Source organism: Ixodes scapularis, unplaced genomic scaffold (genome assembly GCF_016920785.2).
Source record: "Ixodes scapularis isolate PalLabHiFi unplaced genomic scaffold, ASM1692078v2 PGA_scaffold39__5_contigs__length_11793443, whole genome shotgun sequence".
Lineage (NCBI taxonomy): Eukaryota > Metazoa > Arthropoda > Arachnida > Ixodida > Ixodidae > Ixodes > Ixodes scapularis.
The window spans coordinates 5435114-5456968 of NW_024609867.1; the positions used below are offsets into that span (position 1 = coordinate 5435114).

At 46.6% G+C, this 21855-nt stretch overlaps 1 pseudogene; it reads left to right on the forward strand.

Annotated features, from left to right (window-relative positions):
* The first annotated feature begins 10074 nt into the window (after nucleotides 1-10074).
* Nucleotides 10075-21782, forward strand: LOC115318798 (annotated as a pseudogene).
* The last annotated feature ends 73 nt before the right edge of the window (nucleotides 21783-21855 follow it).

Genomic DNA, 21855 nt, shown 5'->3' on the forward strand with positions numbered 1-21855 from the left:
GTGATATGACGTCAATTTTCCCACCTAATTTATCGGGAAAACTGAATTCGTGTATAATTAAGGGCACGTCATTTTGTCCGCTAAATTTAGTGAGCAAACTGAGTTGGCCTGCTTCTCCCGGAGGAGGAGGAATAAACGTCTTTATTTGCCTGCAGAGCTAGGTCAAGCCTAGCCGGTGCGGCCCACACCATCCGACGCCCCAGCGCAGGGGGCCCGAGGTCGGACCTGCCTGCGCAGTAGACGCCGGGCCTGCTGGACGACCACTACCTGGAGGTCCAGGCTACTAGCCATCACCCCGGCTTTGATGTCCGGCGGAAGCCCACTCGACGTGGCCGCCTCCGCCGGCCGAGTTTCACAGTCCCACAACACGTGCTCCGCAGTTGGCCGCGCACCACACAGCACGCACTTATCACTTGAGTACACCTCAGGCGCCACATAGCGCCCCACCACAGGAGTAAACACGCACTCCACCTGCAACTGCCGCAACAGCACGGCATCCTCCCTAACCAAATCCCCGTGGGGCAGCGGGAACACCCGCCGTTCCTCCCTCCTGGTCCTTAGCACTTCCCCAAAGCCGCTGGGCGAATACACCGCGGCGCCCCCGAAGGCCCGGCCAAGCAGTTCTCGGGCCCTTCGGTCAGCATCCACGTTGCCCGCTTCGTGAGCGGGGCACCACACAATGTCCACCGCGCCCGTCGGACGCAGCAGCCTCTTGGCCACCACCCCAACGCGTCCACGCGCAAAGTTCCTTATCGCACTCATAGAGTCGCTCATGACCACTTTGGTCCCTGGCAGGGAGGCCGCCAAACTAATGGCCGTCTCCTCCACCTCACAAATATTACTAGTTCTAACACTCACAGCGGAGAGCACCTCCCCACTTCCCGCCTTCACAGCCACAGCCACCCCCACTACCCCTCGAAGGGCAGCGTCAACGTATACAGTACTATCTTGTCGCCCGTACAACCTGAAGAGGGCCTGCGCTCTGGCCTCCCTTCGTCCCTTATCACGCACAGAATGCATGTGCCTCGGCACAGGCCTAACCCTGATATTTTTCATCACCTCTCCCGTCAGTCCCCCGCCGTCAGACGCATCCTCCGCCAGCAGACCGACACGCCTCAAAACCCCCCTGCCAGCCGCGGTGCGCTCCAGCCTTTGAATCTGCGAAGCCCTGTGCGCCTCGACAATCTCCCCTACCGTATTGTGCACACCCAACATCTCCAGCTTCTTCGTGCTAGTGAAGGCATACAGCCCCAACGCAGATTTGTAAGCCCTGCGCACCATGGCATCCAGCTTGTTCTTCTCCCCCGCCCTCCAGCGAAGGTAGGGCGCCACGTACATGATGTGACTCAATACAAAAGCCTGAACCATCCTCATCACACCGGCCTCGCGGATACCCTTCCTCCTGCTGGTCACCCTCTGGATCATGCGCAGAGCAGACGCTACCTTACCCTGAATTTTCCCGAGCATGACCGAATTACCCGCCTTCTCCTGAACAAATAGCCTCAGAACCCGCAAAGCGTCCACCCTCGGGACGGGTCCCCCGCCGGCGATCAGCCGCATCTCATCCCATCTACAACGCCCAGCATAACACACGAGCAACTCCGACTGCCTGCTTGTCCCGTGACTTCAGGTCACATGAAATCAAATTTCCCGCTAAATTTACTTGGAAAGTGAATTCGTGTCTAAGTTATGTGACGTCAACTTTTCCGATAAATTTAGCGGGAAATATACGGACGGACGCACGAACGGACAAATGTGCAAATTTGGAGTATCGCTAAAAAGCATTCATGCTTTAAGAAGGTATACAGTGCCGCAATAGACATTTGCCGGTTATGTCAATATTTAAGGTTAAATAATTTTTCACTTTACCTGTTTATCTGCTCCAATGTATTTTTTGTTTTGTTTTTTGTTTAGTGGTTGTGCTTTTCTTAGGCAAAAATATTAATTATATACGTTTTTAAAAGCCAGTGTGATTCATAAACAGTTATAAAAACTCATGTACGCACTTTCATCTACACGAGGCGGAACCGGCAACAATCTAGTACACTTATTAACGCAAGTTAGCAAAACACTGGTTCTATTTGAGTATCGATTTATATTTTTAGATATTCATTCATACAATCGTACATTCACACTAGATTTCCTCGAGCGCAAAAAGGAGTTTGTTAGAAGAGTGTTCAAAATACATGATTATTTGATGGGATCTAGATTCTTGAGATACCGATTGGCAATCTCGCTGTGCGATCGCTGTCATATCCTCGTTCCAATACTGCAGGAAACTGTCTGAACTACTACACAATGTAAATTTTGGGGATCTACGTAAACGTCCAACTAACGAAGGGCATATTCCATGCCTCAGCGAAGGACCACTTGCGACACCGCGAAACGAACACCTAACGCTCCATGCGAGAAAGGAGTTGTTTGCAATATTCCGTTGTCGTGTGGCAAATGCTACATAGGGCAAACTGGGCGCTGTATCAATGACCGCACCAGGGAGCACGCAGCTTCCGTGAGGGCACTACCGACAGCTGGCCACCTTCGGGCGCATTGCCGAGTACCCGAATGCGGGATTCTGGAGTTCTGGCCATCGAGGCAAACGGGGACGATTGTGTAACTGCCGCCCCCATCAGGGAATTTCCCAGAGAAAAGGTGTGTCTGACGGAAGCGCCTTATGTGAGCAACCGACTAGAGAGCAGGTGAGCCCTAGCCATCAGGGATCACACCGAAGTAACAGTTACCCTAGGAACGGAACGAGACAGTTGATGATAAAAAAAAGTTTCAGTAAAAGGCTGATATTCCAGCAGTGTATTTCTTTTTCTTCCCTAATTGGTTTTATCTTCTACGTTCAGCTGGGAGCCATAAGAAGCAAGTCACACCAAACAGCTCAGCGCCAGGCGATTTCTAATAATAAACAAGTCCTAGTTGAGCCGTATGCTTGGTTTAAACACGAGAAAGTCAGCAGAGTTGGGCGGCTGGTGTCTCTTCCGTAGATGAACAAAATGTATCCAGTTGACTACCCCTGCTAGCCTAAGCGGTCTCCAACATGAACCTCGGCGTAATTAGGCACGACAGTACGCCTAATACAAATCTTTATCAAGATCGATACCATGAACTGTAGCCACAGCAGTACTGCAGTCATCTGCACTTAGGAGCTGCTGATGATCAATGTATCCCAACTGTTTTTGGTCTTCCGACGTCGTGTTGATCGAATCCTCTCGATACGGCTCAAAATGGTTTCCCCTACTGCAGCCAGCAAGATAATTGTTTGCTACAGTGGCGCTTCGGAGCCTCTTCTGATACATCATCTTCATACAGGATCTTGGAAAGTGTTTAGTTGCATTTCGTTCTGCTTCCGTGGTTTTCTAGGCGAAAGACGACACTGTGTGACCGGAAGAGGCCCATTTAGTGCGCGCTAGGTTTTAACTTCCGGCCCACAGTGCAAATCTTTATTGCGGGTCCCTCGCAATTCTGACATTTTTCACAGAACAGTTTCCGAGATTCCATTTTCAAGCACGAGAAGCGGAAACAGGCGCCTGATAAGACGAGGTCGTTCCATATTCGCCACAGACTCACGCGTTGGCGATTGGCGACGACGCGCGGTTCTTTAATAGTAGCACTTATCACGACACAACAGCGGCTCTCCGCCGGCGGTCGGCAGCCCGTCACGGCAGAAAAATGTCCTGCGAGCCTCGTGCGGGCCAGGCGCGCGTGGTCCGCGCTAGCCGACGCTAACGGCTGTTCCCGACGCTTCACTTCTTCTCAGTAGACGCGATCGTTTGTCACTGGTATCTGCAACTCAGAATATAATATTAACCAGGCAGGAAACCTGGATGTATGAATGGCGTTGTCAATAGCGGCTTTTGCGCGCGCTTTTGCTTTAGATTGTTTTGATACGGTCGTTGAAGATCCCAGTCAGCTAAACCCTTTCCGACCGTGACGCGACTTTAGTAAAGACTAGGACTGGGGCAGGCAAATTGGGTGTGGTTTAGCCAAATACCACTCCAGATTCACAAAATCTATCAGTTTCATTCGACCTGTAAGATCGCGTTTTTTTACTTCCTGATCCAGACAAATCGATTGGGATAGAGTGTGATGTGTAGGACGCAAAAGGGGAGTCAAAATTGCGCTCACAGTTTATTCACCGATATATCTATATACCGTATTTACTCGAGTAGTATCCGCACTATTCATGAACAAGGCCCTTGCTTCTACTTTCCCAAAAGCACGTATACAGACAATCATCGCGTTGCGCATAAATAACATAGCAAATAACCAGATCGAGAATGCCAATTCTCTATACATATACAATCTTCTCAGATGGTATCTTTGCGCGAAGACGTTATCTCTGTCTTGTGACCCGCTGGAGTCATGTTGTCGATAGCAGTAATTGGCAATCCGCGTGCTTCACGGAAAATCGAACCATCAGATTTTCGTCATAAACAGTGCGGCTATTACTCGGGTAAATACGGTAGTGCAAACACCCGCAGTGTTACGAGCTCGTTGCAGATGGGCGTGCGATGCAGGATTGTCGGATGTAATAAAACCAAAAACACATTGTCTTGGAATACGTTGGACTTTAATAACTTCGCAGGCTTTTAGTGATTTGGCAATCGTTCTTCACTCACTTATAACAGTATTTTTGGAGTTATCAAGTAGAAAGAAAGGGACAGCCTGCCTGCTGCAGCCGATCCAAATGTGATGTAGCTGTGACAAAAAAACAGTTAGTTTCCTACTTCGTGTCGAACGCTGCCAAAGCTGCTGGCGCGAGAATGGGGTTGGATAACGTTGATGATTTGCACGTGTTTTCGCGTAAACTGAACCATACATAAGGTCACGTGCTCGAGCCAGTCGATGTGACAGAGGTGTACTAAGCATGAAACGGACTACAGGGGCCGAAATCATTTTATTATATTTATCTGTGGCCAGTGTTCTGTGAAGTCGCCTTACTACTTACTACATGCTCACTTGTATAATTAATAGACATAGCGCGACGAGTTCAGAGAGCTTTTCAACAAATTAGAATCGTACGCAATATCAAAATTATTTGATGCCAGATCGTTTTGTTTTAGGCGTTTACCCGCTTTCGGTGCCATCCAAAAAAATCACTTCAGTTTCCAAGTGAAGTTGAATAGCACAACAACATAACCTCAACCGCCACGAAATTTATAAGCATAAAAATGACCCATTAATTTTGAACCCCTCAAACTTTGACACGTCAAAAAATGGCATGTTCGTTACCCTGCTTCCTCTCCGTTCTGTCATTACACTTCGATATTACTATTAGCCCGTGTTTGCGCAGGTTTTCAAAAGCCACCGTCCCGCAACGGCGGCTAGGCAAAAGACCAACAACGCCTCGTTCGTGTCATACTTCGAGCGACGACAGCTGCTGACAAAGAGCCAAGTTGTCCGGAGACCGTCTCCACCTGCGCGCAGCCGGCGTCGAGGCGTTCATGCTGGAAGGCCGACTGGCGGTTTTTATTATGGCGATCGAGCGAAGAAAGGCGCCCCGTGTCTCCTCGACTTCCAGGCGAGCGTTGTCGAAGTAATTAATTAGCGAACGCCGCCTCGGAGTTGCTTGAAAAGGAGAGCGCAGCCGCGACGGCGGCTGCCCAGGTCTCCCAGTGCGGAATTCAAGCGCAGCGACAGAAAACACGCATGCCGGAAAAGGTGCCGTGCGTTTTTGGTGGCGGCGGTTGCAACACCTGTAATGTGTAGGTGCGCCACGCTCTTGACGTTGCCATTTGACACGCTCCTCGAAAAGCGGAAACATAATTCCGTTCCCTCGACTTTGAATTTTGAACGATTTCACCCTCAACGAGTTACGCTCCGGTGGAAGGCTTTTCAGTTGCCAAGTGTTTAACTCCTTTGTCACATTTCCGGTAAATTCAGAAATTTGTGCGTTAAAATCGGCACAAAATTTGTATTCGCGACGAGTAGAGCGAAATATCGTAAATTCCGGTCTGTAATCCGTTTCGCGGACTATTTGCTCTCGGCGAAAACTAATTTCGGCCGAGGAAATGGATCATATTACAGTGCGCACTCTGCATATAGTCCGCATTATGTGCATTGTTAAGGCCCTGAGACATACTACGCACGTAAAACAATTTTATACGAAGCTCATCTCAAAAATGCATGCTCTAATAAAGCAAGAGAAATAGTTTATTACGCGGAAATCGGTATTAACATAATCTATGTATGTGTCATTACCCTTCAGCCTTCCTTATAACAAACGATGTTGAAAAGAAAAAAAAACAATATAATTGGTAGTTCAGTCCTAGAAATAATCCACACAGCGTAAAATTGAAATTGTAAGCTTGTATCGGTGGCGGGCTGGAGTCTGGAAGACACGGTATGAGAAAACAAATGGTGCGTCTCACATTGAGAATACTGGCAGTTCGCAGGCATATTTGAACTAGAAAATACTAAAATATACGGGAATGTGTCACTCTGAGATGATTGTGATCCTGTTGATAAAATGCGTTTGATTTTTTAACATATACGAGAAACACCGTCACTCTCTTCGTTCAATGTGATGACAGATAATTAGTACCACAAGTCAAAGTGGAACGGGAGGTATTTTGTTTTGGGCGCCTTTAACGACAGCGCAATTATTCGACCGGCCCTTGTGAAAAAGTGACGAATAGCGAATGGCAAATACGGGGAATGAATGAAGCTAGCGCCAAGAAAACACTACGCGGTCATTCTCCCATTCATTTCTCCCATCTTTTTTTGAGGGGGAAAAAAAGGGGGGGGGGGGATTCCAAGCACCCTCCTAGGCACCTTCAATAGCCCGGCTTATACTTCTGTCACAGTTGCGCTACAACCCGCACGAAAGGCAGAAGAATGAAGGACATCTTAGAGAACCGTAGCTTGGCGCTCCCTGGCGCTGGCCTCTCAGTTGCATTCCTTCCCCTCTCTGCCAGTTTTTGTGAGATATATTTGAAGCATGGCACGAGGTTTCTTTAGGATTACGCTGTAATTTCTAAATAAATATGCGTTGTATCACCTACAAAAACAAAATGTTTGTTAAGAAAATATCATGCTTACGTCAATAAGTATAACGGAAAAAGAAAACGGGCAGCGAGATTAATCTCCAGCTTTCAATGATGCCTGAAATGCAGTATTAAGGTGCAATGATTTTAATTTGTATAGAAGCCGCCGTTTCGGCGAATGCAGATTAATCTTCTTTTTAGCAATATCTCGGTAAATTGAGGCTGTAACTGGGTGCACAGTTCACGTTGCGCCAATTTCCCCGCTCAACATGACGGCAATACAAAATTGTGAATAGATCACGTCACGTGAATTCGTCTGCTAATTCGAGTAGGAAACTGTGGTCATGTGTCATGTGCCGTCAAAGCATGTTAGGTTAATTTCCCCGCTAAATTTAGCAAGAAAACTGAATGGGTGTTTGTCTTGTGACATCAATTTTCTCGCCAAATTTGGCGAGGAAAGTGAATTTATGCACAGATCACGTAACGTCTTTTTGCGTTACATCATTTGGCGTCGATTGACATTAACACCAATTTATTTCGCCCCCATATTTAACTCGAAATGCCGAGACCCACGGGTGGAGGGACGAAATCTTGGAATTGGGGGCTCCGTGATGCATTTCCTTCATTCAAGCTAACGATGCTTCGTTAGCTTGATTAGCACGAACGCCCAAAAGTGACCGAACTCGCTATTTTCCCTTATGTGAGCAGGTGACGTTAGGATACTTGTTTGTTTCCTATAATTACAGCTTCCTTAAGGTAATAGTGACAAAGCGAACTCTCCTTTTAATTGCCTAGCCCACGTGATCCTACGTCGACTGCGCAAATCCCTCCGGCAGTCTTCAAATCAACTTTTCTGTCTGGACGAGGGCATTCTCAGATTAACTTTTTTGTTCTCTTCCTTGTTTGCCCGAACTAATTCCGGAAGTCCGCTTTTTTGCTCGGCTTACAGTGCAGCTCTTATTTTTGACTGACAAAAATAAATTGACTTCCATCCGAGATAGAGGGAAATTCTCGCCGCTTAATAAATCCACCCGCTATGGGGATTTACCCCGGGAACCCTGCAAGGCTAGCGAAGCGAACTACCAACGGAGCTCACCAAAATTTGTTTTATATTCTTATTACACTAAGAAACCAGGAGCCGTTTGTCAGAAAAGCAAACAGATGTTAAGAGTTTCCATCAGGCTAAATAAAGCCTGTTCAAAAAATACTCTTTGTTTGCTTTATGTTATGCTCCATTACTTTCCGTTGCGTTACGTACTAGGCGTTCACACTATCCCATGAAGGTACTATGGAACCCGAGCAATAACCACTAGAAAATATCTCACAACGATCGCCATTAGTCAATAGCGGACAAGCTAGTCATGGCGGTCAGGGGTCAAGGCGAGCGAATAGGATGAGTGGACAGGGTAGAGTGGTTGAAGAAAGTTGAAATAGCTCATTGGTTGGTTTGGTTGCAACCAACCAAACCAATATATTATATTGCAGAAAACGCGACGAAGACCTCTTCAACCACGGTGGTTCTGTCGCCACGGTGGTTCTGTCGCTGCGGCGCTGCGTCCCCTCGGCGCCCGCCGAGTTACACGTGAATTTGACTGCCTTAAAATAAATGATAAATTTTATCAAACTACTCACAAATGTACACGTTTCTAGAAATTAATACTTTATAATTAAATATGCAGCTTATCATATATTGTAAAGTTTGGAGTTTATAATGCTGACTAAATGTGAATGCGAAAGTGGCTACGAAACTAGAGACTTACTGAGTTTTCAAGATATTAATTTCAGCAGCCATGGTTGCCTACTCCACCGCAATACGAGGAGAAACCAGGGTGGCTATTTCTGAAGCTACGAGTGAAGTGGCATAGATTTGAATAAACAAGGAGTAAACGAGTGATACAATATAAGCTCCTGACCAAACGCGCATATAATTTTTCACGCAAAATGTATTTGATTAGTCGTTCTTAAAAGAATTTAAAAAAAGCATTGCGTTTTAACACCACGCACGACACGCAGATAGATAGAGGTCTAGAGACGACTGGCGTCAGTTCAATACATTACGTCACGGCGACCTGGCGGGTCGTCGCAACGCTATGCGACATCACGACGACGCCTTGAAGTAAACATCCTGGTCAATGTTGATGAGGGGCGTTACCCGACATCTAAACTGCGTTCTGACGTCGAATCGCGTTGACAACGTCGTTGATGAAATCTTTGACGTTGGCGACGACGACGTAAAGACGCTTGGCGTCAGGTCGTTGACCTCATTCTCGACATAACGCAACTCGACGTCACGACGACGTCCTGAGAACTTCACGACGTCCACGTCATCGTCGACGACGACAACGTTACTCGACGTCAAGAGTTCTGCGTGACGGCGCGTCGACGCTGATCTTGGCCAAGGAGACGACGTTACACTTCGTCAAGGCTTCGTCGTGACGTTGTCCTGACATTGTTGTGCCACCGCGTTGACGAAGACGTTGACGTTGACGACGACGTCACACGACATCAGGACGACGTTAAGTGACGTCATAGCGACTTTTGACGTTGCGTGGGGCGTCGACGACCACGTCGACTTCGTCCTCGATGCGGCGCGATGTCACGGCGGCCTTACAACGGCGATTTGATGTCACGTAACGGTGTCTAATGCGAGGATATTAACATAGACACAGGCTCAAATTACTGTAGCGCTTCATGTGAGTGAGCGATACAGATGTTTATAAAAACTCTTTTGAGGTGCTCGCTGCCGCTTCGGCCTTCCGCCCTTTTGCAGATGAATATTAATCAAAAGCAAGCAATCCGTCGTGTAACTACCAATCTAGTTTGTGGTGTAGAGCGCAAAGAGCGTGGTGAGTGGCTGATGTCCTGAATTTCCCACAGGGACTGTTGCCGCTAGGAACATTGATTACAAGACGATACTTATGACGAAATCAGAGCCAAAATAAAGAAACTGTATTTTAAATATGCGTGTTTGATAAGAACTGCTTTTGAGCATAATTGTCTTGCGCAGCTTTTCTGGTAAACCCACGCACATGGGGTCTATGACACCTTGCGCGTCGAAGAAATGTACGGGAATCGTAACGACATGTCTGTGTCTAGCGGTGCCTTCAGAACTACGTACGATAGCGCCAAGATCCCGCAACAAATCTTCGTGCAGTGAGTTGAGTGCTACGTCGCTTAAACGGGTAACAGCGTAACAGCGTTGAATGGACGCATATAGCGCAAGCTTACGCCACAAATTTGCTGCCTTCCTGACGACGGCGTCTCTGCTGATAGTGGACTCGATTTCTACTCCGTTCTTGACAAATTTTCGCCGGCTTTCTCCATTTAGTTGTAGACATCAAGGACGAGGGCTTCAACTGTCGGCATCAACAAGACCACGCCAGCACATTTCGCGTAGACAAATCGTAGATCAGAGCAGGTCGCGAGCACTTTACGCATTGCACATTACAGAGCAATTTACGCATTGCGCAGCGCCCGCGCACTTTGCGCGGGTGCTGCGCTTTCTCGCGTCTCATTGGTTCAGCTTAAGTCGTTTGTAGGGCTTAATGAAAAAACATTGAACCAATCCCAACAGCTTACTCTATGTACAAGAAGATTTGCGTCGCTTGGTTGCCCTAGAAAATCGCCGTTGGTCTTGTTATACACTCTAAAAAGAGTATGTGCGTCTAATTTCACGCACAACACTCGGAGAACCAATCAGCACAACTTACGGAGGCAGCTCAGCGAATGACGATGCAGAAACATATGTTTATACCAAAAAACGAAGACTGAGTTGTGACATTAAACAATGCAAGCGTGACGTTTTGTATTGCTTAATGTCACAACTCAGACTGCGTTTTTTGGTCTAAACGTATGTTTCGGCATCGTCATTCGCTGAGCTGCCTCCGTAAGTAGCGGTGATTGGCTCTCCGAGTGTTGTGCGTGAAAGTAGACGGACAGACCTTTTTTAGAGTGGAAGCAAACGTAGGGCGCCTATAATGGAACGTAACATAAGAAAGCTGGGCTTCTCGAACGGGCCTTTTACTGTACACACTTCTAAGTTAAGCATCTTACATCTAACGGTTAGATGTAAATTATTCAAAGAAAGTGCCCGAAATTAAGAGTATATAAACGTGAAGAAACTGACTTCTACCCGAGATGTAGCGCAATTCACGCCCTGTGGGAGACTGGCACCGAATTCAAAAGAAATCTTGATTGTTTCACATTTTTTTAATAGCAATGCTTACTATGTCTTAAAAACATTTTTTGGTCGGAGTTTATGTGGCAAGCCAGCGAATACGTCTGACACGCCTAAGCGGAGAACACACGGGTATTTTTCGAAGTGGAACCGTCATCTCAGTTACAGGGCGCCTTCTCAGAAATACGCTGCATCCTTATTACAGGCATCTCAGCCAAGGTGTCACCCACCAACTGTGGCTTTATAGGCCGGAGATCTGTCTCCATCCACAACGACTGCGCAAGGGTATCAAAATCAGAAACCCGCCCACACTCCAAAATTTAATGGAAAGTTAAATCTTCGCGCTGGTTGCTCGATTATTATCGTTGTTCGTGCGAACTCAAATATCATTGCGGCCGAGTGTACGAACCTGCCAGCAAACACCTCGAATTTTTTATTGGGGTGCTTGGGGGGGGGGGGGGGGGGGCAAGAATTATGAATATGTTTTTTTGTTTTTTTTTTTAATAATGGAAAATACCGGAATGGAACGACTGTTTCCGCGCACAAAGTCATAGTTAATTATGGTTGAGAATTGGGTAGAAAAAAGAATGAAAAACAGGTAAGGAACTACAGAATCTCATGCACGAAAATGTATACTCTTGTACAAGATAACAGTAAGTATGATACTGTAAGTTAAATAAGTTAAATAACCTGCAGCTATATTAGGTAGTATGCTTCTCACTTCGCACACACTTACTGGCAGTAGTACGATCCAATTATGCACCCACGCAACGCCATTGACCATGAAGTTTATTTGTCTCCGCGTAATTCCAAGGATAAAAGCAGACGATGTCCGTTTTTGATTCGCAAAAGTAACGGGTTGTGGAGATTGGATTGTTGGCGTTGTTAACAGCTCGATCCCATTATCTTATCATCAAGTTTTGCGGTCCCCACGGTGACGATACTTAAAGGCGGCTGATACAGTGGACACTAGCACTGCGTGACCATTTGACTTGTTCTCCTTAAAATGAATGAATCGATATGAATTTATGGACTGGCTCTTGTCCAACCGCTGCGATGACGGGACTAGAAGAAGCTTAACCATATATGTAACTAAGCACGTGCCTCGTGCTTTGTAAATCCCAGTCTGTTGCTATGATAAACTTTTGGCGACATGTTCAAAACCAGAATACACGGCAATTCCGTGTATTATGATTTACAACTTTCTTAGTAGCAGTACATAGGCAACGCTTCAAAGAAGCCGCAGTAAGCTCCTTAAGGCCAGACTACCCCGCTTTAGTTTAATCACCAACGTAGCAGAAACTACTATAACGTGTTTCGAACTTACAGCGTCCCTGTCAAGCGCGTGCGCTCGTTCAGTGCAAGAATCATTGAGGACATGCTCCCGCTAGTAGCCTCAGATTCACACTAGATCGTGCCATTTCGGCGAAATGAACATCCGTGACGCCACTTATTGCATTTCTTTTAATTCCTCAAGTTGTCCAGATTAAACCATATTTCTTTAGCACTACCTTGCCATCCGTCCCTTGCGGCAATATCCATTAAGTCGAAGTCGAATCGTGCAAAATACGCCACTGTGGATAGAACGTGACAAAATTCTCTGCTGCGGACTGGCTTCGGGCACGTACGATGTTTGTTTACTTTCTACATCTTTATTCTTCGAACATTGCTGTAGACTGTTTTTCTAATGCTAGTGTGTCAGCTGACACGCATACATAGAAGACAAAGGCCTCAGACAGTGTCTGCAAACAGTATTTTGTATGCTATATTAAAATGATGCAATATCAGGCACGTCTTTGTATACACTAATTTTTGGCTGTGAGCTAGACTAAACGAGGTGGCGGGCGAGCACTCACACGTGGAAACGCGTTCTCCATCACGAACTGTCGTGCACAATTTACCATAGTGTGGATCATTAGCAATGATTTGAGATGCTGAAGTAGTATTGACTACATTCATTATTTACATATATAATCATCAACGTTGCTAAACGCGTCTCGTTGAGGGCGAGTATCGCGCGATGTTAGAACATGTACAAATAATTCCCATGTTTTAGTGTCCAACACCAAAACAAAGTTTCTTGCTTTCCTCTACAATCGACCTTTGCGATACAGGTACGGAAATCAAATGTATTCGGATACCAGAAGATAAGAGATAATAAAATAAGGCAAATCCCTTCTCAATCAAGACCGGCCGAAGCGCGTCCTGTGTTACACGGAGCCTCTACGCGCCCGACGGCGTAAGCAAAAACTTCGTCGTGACCCTCCCAGTAAAAATTATTCTATTATTTTCACCTCACGCTAAGCCTCGGATTTCGGTTGGTATTTTACGGATGCTAAGCCTCTTGCGTTTAAGTCGACAAACCCTATTTTGCATTTTTCTACCGAAATAAACAGTAAAAAAAAAAGGTTCGCGCCACGTAGGCAGCACCCTCGAAATGAAGACAACAACGTCCGTCGCCCTATCTAGAGAGCTGTGCCGTGAAGTGTCCTGGTCTTAGTTGAAGACAGAGAGAAGACAGTAAAATGCTTGCGGGGAAGATGCCAGCTAGAACAGAAACAATCGCACAGAAAACGCGTTTCTCCGCATACCACCTATTCCGCGTGGCTGGTCTCCCGAAACTTAAAATGTCGTTTAAGAAGACACCCGGGACCCGTTTCTTTTGTCTCCGAAACATAAGCACCTACGCGGCCAAGTATTCGCGAGACATGGAGTGGCTGCATTTTCATTTAAAGTCGGTATGAACGCAGTGCTCAGAAAAAAATGGTGCTTGTAAAAGTAAAAAAAAAAAAAAAAAAAAAGCAAACTAGAAAAAAAGTAAAGGGGGTTGATAAATGGCTTTTCGGTTGCCGACGCCAGCATATTTTCTTAATAGACACAAATGTACTTTTTTTTTTTTTTTTTCGCGCCCACTGCATTGTGTGCAGTCGAATACTGCGCACCGTAGTTTCGAGTGATACTCTATTCTTAATTGAGGCTTCCTGAGCGCGAACATTTTGTTTTGCTTCGCTTTCTCAAAATGTTTGCAACCATTTCAAATTGCAATGTGAAGGCGTTCCAGTAAAACTGAACGAAACGGCGAAATTAATGATCAAAGTACGGCAGCGTGCCGCTGAAGTTTCTACTAGTTTTACGCTCCGCGGTACACTTGCGTCTGGAATTTGTTTTTTTATTTATTTTGCCTCAGAGTTCATTTGTTTTGTTCGTTTCTTGGCGGTTGTATTCAAAGAAGCGAACTCAGCTAGTACAGTCGGTGCACTGTTGCCGGAAGTACCAAACTCAAATGCAGACGGAATGTACGAAGGAAAAAGTAAAGCTATTGAAGTCTGATATCCCATAGCAACGTAACTGATGCAATTCGATCGTTCTTGTATCCTTAATGGTTGAACTGTACGGAACAAATATGCGATTAACAACCGCCGAACGTCCCCCGTTGGCAGGTTCACTTCCACCGCGGCAAAAACGTTCCTGCTCTAACGACGACGCAGAGTTGTCTCCGCCGGGAGAAATTCACCGCAGGATCGCAGCGTATTTGCTCCATAAATGTTAAAGTCCATGTTTTTCTTCTTTTTTTTAGTTTTCCGTTTTTTTTGTTTTTTTTTTTACTTTAAAAATAACCAGTCTATCGTAGTATGCATTCTAAGTGGTGATAATCGCTCAGTGGCTTGAGTTAAACATCTTTCTGAGGAAAAATGGCACACAGGAGTACGTTAACGTTGTGTCAGTTTCAATTGAAACTTAAATAAAAGGTTCCCAGGAGAATCGCGTCAAATAGCTGACCATTAGACATCTTTCTCGTTCTAAGACCCGTTCTGCAAAGCCGGTACATCATAATTTGCGGCGCTCTATTTTACAAGACAAGAAAATAAAACTCCTAAAAAGTCTTACTTCAGCTAACTTTGTCCTACCACGACGACCATATTTATTTGAATGAGAGCCTATAGACTCGATTTATTAAGCATAAATATGTATACTGCAGTGTATGAAGTGTCTGTTCGCCGTGTATAGCGAACACGACTTATTGAGCTCAAAACAACGGCGGATGCAACCTACGACACCGGGAGGGGAGAGCCGGGTGGCCAGCAACGGAGAAGGCCGGGAAGCCTGGAAGCAAGAGACTGGGCGCGGTCGCAGACCAGAAAATACCTTTCTCGTAACACCAACCGATTGTAACCAAAACAGTTAAATAAGCATCTCCTTGCAATACCCTAAATTAACCGCTACATCACATGTACCCATCGAGAACATGAAAGATTCGGTTGCATCTTGTTCACAATAATTTTTAGAGCGCAGCTCTTAGGCGCCCGTTTCCGGCTTGAGCGGCGTCGGCGTCGCCATCGCCGTCGGGGTCGCCGTTGGCGTAACCGCGATGTCACGTGACGTCCCCCAAGGTCACGTGACCCCCCAAGGTCACGTGACCCCCGAGGTCAGGTGACCCCCCTGAGCATATTCAAGAATGAGGGGAGGAGGAGAAGGAGGAGGAGGAGGAGGGGTCTGCCCTCCCCTCAGTACCCTTCCCTCCTCCTCCTCAAGAGCTGCGCGCCAATTCGGCGTTACAGGGAGTTGTAAACGGCTTTCACATTTTTTCGCGAGGTGACTATCGTTCTGATTATGCGTTACTCTGCGGAAAATTTGTGATGGTGTTGGTCTGTTTTCCATTCCACACGACGTATATTAACACATGTGAACGATTTAATTACTTCCCTGTTTTGGCATTTTCTTCTCGGAACATATATTTGTAGGTAACAAATAAACGAATAACTTTAATAAAAATAGCTTATTTGATGTATAAAAGTTGAAATATTAACGGAGTCATTGCCAACGCCACTAAGGCGACCAAGATGAAAATTCGCTAGGTACAGTCCCCTGCAATTGAAAAACCCACGGGGAGCGCCTGGCTGAGACGGTAGCTGATGGGGTCGCTGCGCGTGATTTTTGGGTGATTTCATTCTACCTCAAGAGGGGGACTCACGCTGGGCTAAGCTAAAGCAGATTGCGCTTATCAGTTTCTGGTTTCAGTATCGCGGCGGAGGGCAGTTCTGAAGCATTATGCCACGGCTATGCGCTACTATTACCGCAATTCCTGCCTGAAAGAGACCTGACTGAGCGAAGGCGATTATTCTTACTCTGGACTGCAAATGAACACCAAAGGAACGGGGAAAGGTGAAGTGGGCGACAACATGGGGCGTACTCACAACAGAAAGTTTATTAGAAAAAACATATGCTTAAATACCTAAAATAAACCTTGTCACTTACAGTGTCCTCCCCCCACCCCTTTTTTTTCTAAATATCTGACGAGACCGCTGACGGCTCGCTGATACCGATATCAGCCGCTTTTGTTTTGATGATGAATGCTTCGTGAATCTCTATGGTTGTTTTTTGCTGTGTCGCCCCAGGATGATTGTGTTTGACAACTTCGGGGTGCACGGGCATCGATCGCAATGCACGGCCATATGGCCTGATGGCGTCTGTTTATAGTTTACGCGTGCTCCCTAGCACGATCTTTAATGCAGCGGACTATTTGCTGGGCTTATGAACCCCGCTCTAAGAAGGGTGTACTTCCCTACGACTCTGCACATTCCAAACTGGTAAAACGAGGTATCGCCCACTCCTGTCTCGGAGCTGCATGGGCCAAATCCTGTCGTCATGAGATGGGCGGGATATTCCTGTTACAGGTGAATTGTGTAGAAAGTGCGGGTTTTCCGCGGAAATCTCTGACTGACGCAGCGGACACCCTGAAAAGGAAAAATAGAGGAGTTCGCCTAAACGCCCGTGAACGGCAAAAAACCAGACCGGCCATCATTCCTTACCTTCACGCTATCTTCCACAACTTAAAAAAAAGGTTGCGGAGCGTTACAACGTTCCGGTTGTTTTTTCGGCCCCGAAGAAACACTCGGCCTTCTGGAAAAGGATAAATGCTCCGGAAGAGGCTAGTGGCGAATGCAAAAAGAATTACCAAGCGAAGTTTGTGGATTGTAAAACATCTGTCGTGTACGATATACCATTATCCTGTTGGCGCTCGTATGTAAGGCAAACAGGCCGCGGCATTAATGATCGTGCTAGGGACCACGCGACAATTATCAAAGAGACGCCGTCAGGCCATATGACGTTGCATTGTGATGGATTCCCGTGCACCCCGAAGTTGTCAAACACAATCATCCTAGGGCGAAACAGCAAAAAAAAAAAAAAAAAAACAGAGAGATTTACGAAGCCTTCATCATCCAACCAAGAGGGGCTGGTATCTGCATCAGCGTGCCGTCAGTGGTTTATCAGTTAAAGAACTTCTATATTTATAAAAAAGATGTGAGACGCTGGAAGAGACAAGGTTTATTTTAGGTATTTGAGCATGTGTGTTTTCTAATAAACTTTCTGTTGCGAGTGCGCCCCGTGTTGTCGTCCACTCCTTCACCTGTCCCCATTCCTTTGGCGCTCATTTCCAGTCATGAACCAACACACCCAGCTAAACATTTTGTTTATTCTTACTCTGTTAAATTGCGACATCCTTGCCCTACTTCTTACCAACGAATGCGCTCTACAACAAATTTGATATTTTATATAAAAGGGTTAGGTATCGTGTAGAGAACACGTCAAGCGACTCCGATGTCTCGGATGGAATGTCTTTAGTCACGCGCGCTCGCGACCACCTCAGCGCTTGTGCATAGCGATGGTGCCGCGAGCTAAAAGAGAAAACAAAAAAAAAAACAAAGTGTCTAGCACGGAGCCCCTATCGACCAACACATTGTTTACAAACAAGCCCGCTTTTGCCCACCAGGCGAGGGCACTGCGCGCGCGCAGAAACCAGATTTGGCCTAGGCGAATCACCTGCGCATGCCCAGTGCCGACAGCAGCGCCACCGCAGCGGCGTGACGTCAGAGAGTTGAGTTGGTCTATAGGGCTCCCCCCCTAGCAACATGGAGCAAAGTGTCTAGCACGGGGCCCCTACATATAGATTTATTATTTGTCTGGTTGGCAGTGCATGTTCTGACTTTTTACACCAGAAACGACTGATAAGAAACAGTGAGGAACAGTTTGTTTCGAACCTTCGTGAATATATATCTGGGTATGACGGCCATGAAGTGTGCTCTTGCGCTAAACCAAAATTACAGCTCTTCATCGTGTTTAAACCGAGTAGAGCACCGAGCTAGTGCCCAGCCCTCGAAGCAGAATGAAATTGCTTGGAGAACGCGCAACGCCCCCCTCTTGCCGCCGGCTCGGTCACACGCTCCCATTGGGCCTTTCAAATTGCAGGAGACTCTACACCGAGTTGCAAGGAACAGCAGGGACATCTTCACTTTGTTCGGGTGCATATTTCCTTTCTGGCCTGAGCTTCTATTCCCCTTTGCTGTCCCCTCAAAAGGTCTCCGACTAACGCAGCACAGTGCTGTACACGTTCCTCCATAAGAAGAATACGTGCACGTCCCTCGTTCTTTCTAGGTCCTGGATCGAGACTTTGTTACAAGTCCCAGCGGTTCGAAAGGAACGCACGTCCGTTACCTTTACAATATTGAAACGTGTCGTTACTTTAAAGTTAGTTTTGCGTACATTAGTGAAACATTGTTCTGGATAATCTGTAAATTAAATACTACAAGAAACTGAAAATATTCACAACTAACTACGTGTCGAGGGGCCACGGTCACATTTGTTTCAGTTTTTTTTTTTCAGCTATCTCTCGGACACTTTCTTACCCCTTGTATTAGAAGCTAGAAATAGTTAATAATCAAACATTACTTAATTCGAATAACATTTGCGGTCAAATACACGCACACACAAAAAAAAATAAAAACGGTACACTCTTTATCCTGCCATTTCTCGAAAACCTAGCGAATTACAGTTCCAGTTATGCTATTTGGAACAACGGCATTCTCCCTTCCCCTTCAAGGGAACGCGTTCCAAGAATGTCGTTTCTTGGAACGTCATTCCGTGCAACGCTGCCCCAGCATCGTCCTAAAAATAACATAGAGAGACAACAAGCTTTACCAAATCAGTTAATATTGTTCTGCCCTTCCTCGTCAAATGAATGCAGCCTCCAACGAGAGAGACTGGTTCACGAGGGATCAACCTCTGCCGACCAGAGAAACACTACTTTCCCAAAAACTAAATAATCCGCGTCACTCGACTCACATCTATCGTGATTCCAAGACCCGGCTCCGTTGTCTTTGACCACACCGGAGTTTCCCTCAGGTCTACGAGCAATTCGTAATCCCCCTCCCCCTCGCCCTCTCTTTGGGTGCCGACTCAATTTGGAAACCGAGGGCCTGAGGGACTCATCGAGGCCAAACGGACTGGAATAATTTCGGCGCCTGTGTCGCGGACATTAGCGACGACTGCCACGACCGACCTCTTCTCTTCCTTGGAAGCACGCCGGTAAAGAGGTCTGTGGGGAGCCGGGCCGCGTCGGAAAGACGCCGGCTGCTCGGTGGAAAAAGCCCGAACCAATCTCGCCAAGAGCGAACTCCAACTGAGCGGCCTCCCCTCCAACGCCGACAAGAGAAAGCGGCGCGCTACGCACGGGAGCTCCTTCCGTCCCTGTCAATTGGCGACTGGCAAGTGGCTTTGAGAAGGATTGCCTCTTCAAGACCGACGAGCTTTTGCGTGAGGAAGAAGAAAAGCGGGGATAGGAAGGGGCGGTGGCTTAGACCGGCTTCAATGGCGATCAAATCTGGGATGTTTCTTTCGTAACAGTTTTAGACAGTGCTGTATCCACTCCAGGAGATTGAGACGGTTTGAGTATTGATAGGGCAGGGGCTCTACCAAGCGTTACGTTCTTGCCAAGTTTTATTCACAATAATCCTCGATTTGTCTACCTTAGAGCGGGCATTACCTATATTAGGAGCTAAAAGGTTAATGACAGAGATCCCTGCGAAGTATAAGTCTTTGTTGTAGGAAGGGCTCAACAACGTTCAGTTCAAGCAATTTCTTTTCAATGCAGCTTGTTACGGCCATAGTCCTTTTCTAATTGGTTCTACACGAGGCTAGAAGAAGTTTAGATCTTTGGTTTTAGGTAGGTCAGTAACATCATGCATCCTTCTGTTCGGCGACCACAAGTTGGCCCACTGCCTCCGAGGCTTCCGAGAGTCTTCTGGGGGGTGAACGTCCCCGGCGTGTGTTATACACGAGAGGGGCGAGACATCCTCCGAATGACGAGCGGCGTCGGGGCCTACCCGACATTCGTCGCAATTCAAGTGGTGAAGATTTGGGCATGCCACCGATCTCGGATCAGCGAGGACACAATGGCGCTGACAGCTCCAAGAGGGCGGTCTCCCCAGTTGTGGACGAAGATGGCTTCCAATAAGTCATGCCACGCCGACGAGTCCAGGCTTCCGTCGGTTCGGCAAAAGCCAGTAAGTTGCGTGTGGTGGCCAAGTCTCCTAGGAAGAGGGCTCTTTTTGTTTCCCGATTGCATCCAGAGACCACCAGCGACGGACTATCAGAAATTGTGTCTAGTGCTCTAGGATGCCAGAGCTTCTCTTCTACTAAACTGGCAGCTAGGTACGATACGTATGCTTCATTTCACGTGTTAGTTAACGAGGAGGACTTCGAGAAACTTGTTTGTCCCGACTTGTGGCCCGAGGGCGGCCTTCTCCGGCCATTCTTAGGCCGACTGAGGGTTGACAACGAGCGCAGTGCTTTGAATCCCAAGCCAAAGCAAGGGGAAGATTCTGCCGCCCCTTTAGGTTCCTAAACCTAAATGCTCGAAGTGTTGCCAATAAAGCGGTAGAGCTTGAAGGTGCTTTATTGGCATTTAACCCTGATGTGGCAATTATAACAGAAACTTGGCTGCACGATCAAATACCTGGTAATGACGTTTTTCCTCATGGTTTTAAAGTATTCCGACGGGATCGTGGCTGAAGAGGGGGAGGGGTCGCTCTTTTGATCAAGGACACCATTCCATGCATGTCTATTGAGCACGACGAGGACTGTGAAATGGTCTCGGCCTTTATACGTTTTGGTTGCTAATCAATGCTTGTAGGAGCAGTATATAGATGTCCTCAGGCCAGTATTGATGTCCCACAGAGTTTATCTGAGTTTCTTCTAATTAAAACCAAGCAAATTTCTCGTATAGTTATGGCCGGTGATTTTAATTTGCCAGATATAGATTGGAATTGCGTGATGCCCAATGGGATATGCAATCAGTCTAAGCTTCTTGTTGATATTGCTTTTAGTAATAATTTAAGTCAAGTGGTCAAGTGGCCCACACGTGTGTCAAATGATAGATAATCCTTGCTTGATCTCGTGTTTTTATCTGAGGTCGTTACAAGAGGTATTCTTGACATATCAATCGCGGATGGCTTATTTGACCATGCAATAGTTGCGTGTGCCCTATCTGCACCGCAGCATGCACACAATGAAATCGAAGCAAAATCTTACCGTGATTTCAACAGGGCGAATGATATCGATATTATAGACTTCTTGGAAGTGTCTCTAGACAGATTTCTTGCGTTTGACGATGCGAACCCGGACTCAGTAGATAAGCTTTGGCTTTTTTTTAAGCAAGTCATCCTTACATGTGTTGATAAGTTTATTCCAGAGCGACCCACAAAAAGGAAGAGTCACAGTCCATGGGTGAAGCGCGACATTTTACATTTAAAGCGAAAGATAAATCGAATAGATAGGTTCCAATCAAGTTTAAAATTTATGCTTCCTCCTCTTCGCCAAAAGCCACGGACCCTTGTGCGCACTTCTAAA